A 6,000-nucleotide genomic window follows, 5' to 3' on the forward strand; every position below is an offset into this window, starting at 1 on the left:
GGCAGACGCTTTACCCTCTGAGCCACCAGGAAAGCCTAGTTTGGTAAAACTGGTTAGCAACATAAATGGAAATATCTCTTTTAGAAAGAAGTTTGGCAACATTGAAGAGATGTTCTTACAATAAAAAGGCAGGGTGTATAATATTACATTTGAATGTATTTACAATGGTCAGATAAAGAAAATAAAAACTTTTTGTATGCAAAGATAGGGAGGTGGGATATGGAGCATTATAGCTTTGTCGCTGTTATTGTTCAGTTGCAAAGTCATGTCCGACTTTCTGTGACCCCACGGACTGCAGCATACCAGGCTTCCCTGTCCTTCACTGTCTCTCGAAGTTTGCTCAGATTCATGTTCACTGAGTTGGTGATGCTATCTAACCATCTCATTCTCTGTTGCCGTCTTCTCCTTTTGCTTTCAATCTTTCCCAGCATCAGGGTCTTTTCCAATGAGTTGGCTCTTCACATCAAGTGGTCAGAATATTGGAGATTCAGCTTCAGCATCAGTCTTTTCAATGAATACTCAGGGTTGATTTCCTTTAGGATGGATTGGTTTTATCTCCTTGTTGTCCAAGGGACTCTCAAGAGTCTTCTCCACAATTCAAAAGCACAAGTGGAAGTTGCCAAGTTGATTTACGCCTAAACTGGAACTAGTACAGCTTTGGTACTCATTATATTGGCCAGAGCAAGTCTTAAGACCAACTCAGATTCAAAGGGATGGGTTGGAGCCTCCTCTTGATGGGTGGAGAGGCAATTTGTCTCTTGGAGAATCCCAAGCATTGATAGGATTGTAATTTTCTTCAAAGAAACCAACTTAAATAATCAGTAAATAATATTTCTGTTATTTCAACAAAGGAAATGATAGATATAAAATAATTTTGTGAATAGCAAGGTACTATAAGAAGTCGAGGTTTAGCTTGGATGGAAAAGCATAGCTAAGGATTCTAGGAAATGCACATCTTAGGAGTCCTTATTTAACTTATAAGGAAATCAAGTCTCTGTAAATACTTAATTTCTTTAAGTTCATTGATTTAAAATTTTAATTCATTAAGTCCTTGACAGAGCAAGGACTAGAAATACCTCAAGACTTCCTGTTCAGTGCTTTCCCTTCTCTGCACCTCCTGATCATATGGATAAATGCTGAGGCTTGACAGTTGTGTCTGAAGAAATTTTTAACCACTTGGTTAAAATTCAGAGTTTCTTGTCTTTGGACTGTCCAAATGCAGGACTGTCCCCTGCATTTAGGATGTTTAACAGCTTCCTGGTTTCTACTCACTAGATATCTGTTGCATTCTCAATCTCCACCAAGTTATGAGAACTAAGTGGTTCCAGACATTGCCAAGGTTCCAACAGAAACCCAATGCCTTAGTCCAAGCTACTTACATTTACCAGGTTGGCACTTCCTGAACTGTTTACATTATGCTTAAGGAAGAACTATTCAAGGACTCCTTCCTCCCCCAATCTGTGTGGTCATATTTATAAAATTTGTTTTAAGTTATAAATTAAATGCATATAATTAAAATTGCATTTGGTTATATATATTATATGCCCAACTCATAATTGTGGGCAAGTGTGTGCAATTGACTTCACCTCTGATGGACCCCGCTGGAAGGGTGATGTTTAGTAACTGTGTTCTTAAACCACAAAGAGAAGCAGAGATGTGGCAAAATGTTTAGTTGATTTGAGGCAAGTAGACCAGAAAATATTCAGTTTAAAAACACTTCCTGATTCCAGTATTTTCAGACTGACTTTCTGCATAATCAGATTGTTCAAAAAGTATTCATTTCACTTGGTAGCATGTCAAAACAGCAGAGTATTTGCTAAAGGATTCTTTTCTAGTTGTTTATGTCTCTAGGCATATATATTACAAAACTGGATGTGATCTGACAGTTTTCATCTTGTTCCCACATGAATGATAATGCTGATGGGGCTAGGGGAGCAACACCAACAAGGAAATTAAATAATTTCAAGTTTTCTTGCTTAGGAAGTCCAAGGCATTACCAGAAGGTGCCAAGAGACTGCAAGGCAGAGAGCACCCATATGCTTCATACTGTCATGATTGCTCAACAGTGGTTAAAAGCCAGTCAAATCACATTTATTTCTCTTTATGTATCATAAATGGATCTGCAGAAACTCTGTGAATTAATCTTCACGGGTTCCACATACTTAATAAATGCATGCTTAAATTTGTCCCTTCATTTGCGTTTTGAGGTTTCTCTTTCATACAAATACCTATAATATCCCAATGTGCTGCTCATTTGGAAAAGCTGCCTGATGGTTTCGCCTCCGGCGTTTTGTGTAACTACTAAGCAAGGATGCTAAATGGCTCTCAAGTCTCTGCAAGTTAATATTTCTGCCCAGTTCCTAATAAAATACAGCTGAAGTCTCAACCAGAAGATGTTATCTATTGCCTGATGTGCACGGACTGTGATAATGAAATGCTGCCTGCTTCATCCCTAAGTGCTGAAGTTTAGTCCATGTGGACTAATGTTGGCAGTCTGGTTTCACCCAATGCTTCTGTCACACGTGAATTAAAATTTCTTTTGCCCCGTGACGTGAACCAGACTTGATACGGTTAAGGTGGATTTGGTGACAACACACTTAAGTGTTTATCATCTTAATAGCTTGTTTTGCTTGCAGTTCTCCCCTCTCCCCTTCCTTCCCACCCCCACCATGAAATGTAGTGCTGAGCCTCTGTCCTGACCTTCCTCTCTTTCTCACATCTGGATGTGAATTACCTTTAATTATGTCCTCAAGGAGCTCAATTTTCTCCACAGAAGAATTCTCCTGCAGAGTTCCATCATTATATAAGAATCTGGCCAATTAATTTCTCTGTTGATTTTAATTTCTCCTGAGTATCAGATCTTTGGCAGAAGTCTAAAGTGCAACGAGAAACTAAGACAGAAAGACAAAGGAACAGCATTTCAAATCAGAAGAAATTTATACAGACAAGCCATTGTAAGCCATGAGGACATTTGGTCCTTCAAACAGAATGGTATTAGCTCAGCTCCACAAAATAGTCCATGCCGAGGCTCCTAGAGAAATTGAATAAGATCCGCTGGACCTTCTGTTTCGCTTCCTGTTAGAATCTTCTAGAATGTAGATGAGCTTGGTGAAGAGTCTCCTTACCTTTGTTTTTCTGAGAACTTCCTTCAATTCAGGCTTGCAAAGCAAGATTTTTCAAAGCAATGAATCGCTGGATCCATCTTAAATGGCTGCACAGAAAAATGCAGAAGACTTCCTTTGTAAAAACCCGGGAGGTGGCTCCTCACCTCCAACTTCAGCCTCACACAACATCCTAACCTCTTAGTTCCAAATGGCCAACGGAAGACTGACATTAAGATCAATAAACCCAGGGACTTTCCTGGTGCTCCAGTGGCTAAGACTTCCTGCTCCCAATGCAGGGGGCCTAGGTTTCATCCCCGGCCAGGGAACTAGATCTCACACGCTGCAACCAAGATCAAAAATCTTGTGGGTCACAACTAAGACCAGGCACAACCTAATAAAATTTTTTTAAAAATTAAAAAAAGAAATCAACAAATCTAGTTGAATGTTTTATCCCAGGGTGTTGCACAGAATAAGTGCAAAATAAATATTAGCTAATCAATCTAGCATTTAAACTTAAATTGCTTTCTGCAAGTTCTTTATATGTGTTGACTTTGCTTTTTCCTTCTTTTCATGGTTTGATTTCAGATCAGGGTGTATTTGAGGCAAAACCTTACAGACACATGCGTCCCAGAGACACCTACTTCTTGGTGGTCCCTGGAACCCCATGTCTATTTCCTTGATTCCACATCCTCTGGGGTCTAGTATGTCACCGGGACACTAGGTATTGTGGGACCTGGGAACCTTGAATGGCAGGATCCTGTGGACTATTTTCCAACCTGTTAAAGAATTCTCCCTGCTTTTCTAGAGTGTGCATTTTCAACAGAGGGGATACTATCCTTGAAGGGGTGACCATTGTAATAGAGATATTACAATAGTTTGTGGCCTTCCAAAGTCCAATTAAAGCTGACAAAATCCTGGCCCTTGGTACTCGATATCTTTCAACAGGGAGAAATTTAATTTAAAGTTAAAATGTATTCATTCATTTAAATTAACTTTAAATTTATTTTTGTCTCCTTAGAGGGGAAAGTAACGGGGGGGAAAAAAAATAAAAGGCTTAGAAACAGTGTTCTCAGCGCCTACATCTCTGCAGCTTTGGAAACAGCCTGTGATTCCAAACAACAGCAAACTTGTATTCTTTTGTTATCTCCCTCAGTTAAAACTAACACTTTAAAAATATTTCTTACCGGGGGCTCTTAAGATGAACTCCTGGGAAATGAGTTGAAAAAAGCCTTCCAGAGAAGCAGGGGACAGATGACCGGATACCGCCCCAGCTCCGAGTCTCTGCATACCCTCCAGCCCTAGTTCCTCATCACCTTCCCCAAACCTTTCGTCTCCTTCACGTGGCACATTTCTCCAGTTGGCCAGTGAGCACCAGCTTTGTGAAAGTCAACAAGTCTGAATTTGGGCCAACTGTACGTTTCGTAGGTTTTTCCTCCTTTGGACATGTTCACATGATTCCTTCTAGGCAAGACACCATTTCTCGATGTAGCTGCCTTTCTCCCTGGCAGGGCCAGCAAGGAGTTACATGCCCTTGACAGTGAAGGAAAAAAAATGCGCACATAACTCTGGTAGCCCCTGAAGGTCCATCCTGACCTCCATTCCAGTACTCATACCCTGTCAGGGTATGAGATCTAGATCTAGACACATCCCATGATGTCTACATTTCGAGCCACCCAGACAATCTCCTTTGAATCTCTCAGCAAGAAGGGAGGTTGCTGGATATTTTCTCTTCTTTATAAACAACAACACAAATGTTGCCTGATACACAACTAACAATCTACCCGAGATCACACAGCTAAGGAATAGTAGGCTCAAGACAACTGTGTACCCAACCGCACACACACTAGACTGTGAGTTCTTTGAGGGCAAGAACCACGCTTTTTGCTCACCATCCTGTCCTCAGGGCCCACCACTTAGCCGGAATCCAGTCAACATTTGTTACATGAATACATTTCTCTGAGTCTGGAGCCGCCAGACCGTCAGTGCAATGAAGGATGTCTTCTAAAACCATGGGCCGTCTGTCTGCCCCATACCCCCTTTTAAAATTGTAGCACAATAGTGGTGCTGAATTTTTCAAGCACATAGCTTCCTGGAACTACTGAGAAGTTTGCTATGGGGCTCAAAGGGAGTGTATCATCTTCAAGGTTATACTGTGTTTCACATTCCTTCAGAATGTTATCATTTGGAGTCCTGTTGAGATTGCTTGGTATTATTGTTAAAAGGGCAAGATTTTCTTGTTACTGAAGTCTCTTGTATGAGGAGAACCAAACTGTATACAGAGGTGAAGACACTCTCATTTCTGTTTTCAATAAAGTTTACACATAACTCAGATGCACTAAATAAGAATATGCATGTATTCTGGAAGATAGCAAATAATCAAATTATGTTTACTTGAAACCAGTCATTTATTATCAGGGAGGAAGAAGTTACACTGAAATGTTACGAAGTTGGTACGCAAGCATAAACAACTTTCTTCTGCATTAGTTTTTGATAGGGAAATGTGTTCCAGTTAGCACAGTGGTTGTGGGGGTAAATACATCTCTAATTGAAGAAAACCAGGTATTCCCATCATGTATGAACCAATGGCTTTGATTACGTTCTAGTGCTGTGTTAGGCAATGGGAGAGACAAAGATGGATTGAGAAAAAAATTCTTTTGTCATTGAGGAGATTATATTAAGGCAGATGAAACCTAGCAATAATTACACTGTGCAGTGGGAAGTGAGAAGTGCAAGAGGCTATTGGGGTCAGAGGAAGGGAGGATTTTTTTCCCCATCCCAGGATGTAGGAATAGGGGTGGGTAGGATCAGATACAACAGTGTGGAAGCAATATTTACATTAGGTCTTAAATTAGGGAGTAAATTGGACTCCAGATATTAAAAACATGAAAGAAAGAGT

This window comes from Cervus canadensis, chromosome 23 (assembly GCF_019320065.1).
Source record: "Cervus canadensis isolate Bull #8, Minnesota chromosome 23, ASM1932006v1, whole genome shotgun sequence".
Classification (NCBI taxonomy): domain Eukaryota; kingdom Metazoa; phylum Chordata; class Mammalia; order Artiodactyla; family Cervidae; genus Cervus; species Cervus canadensis.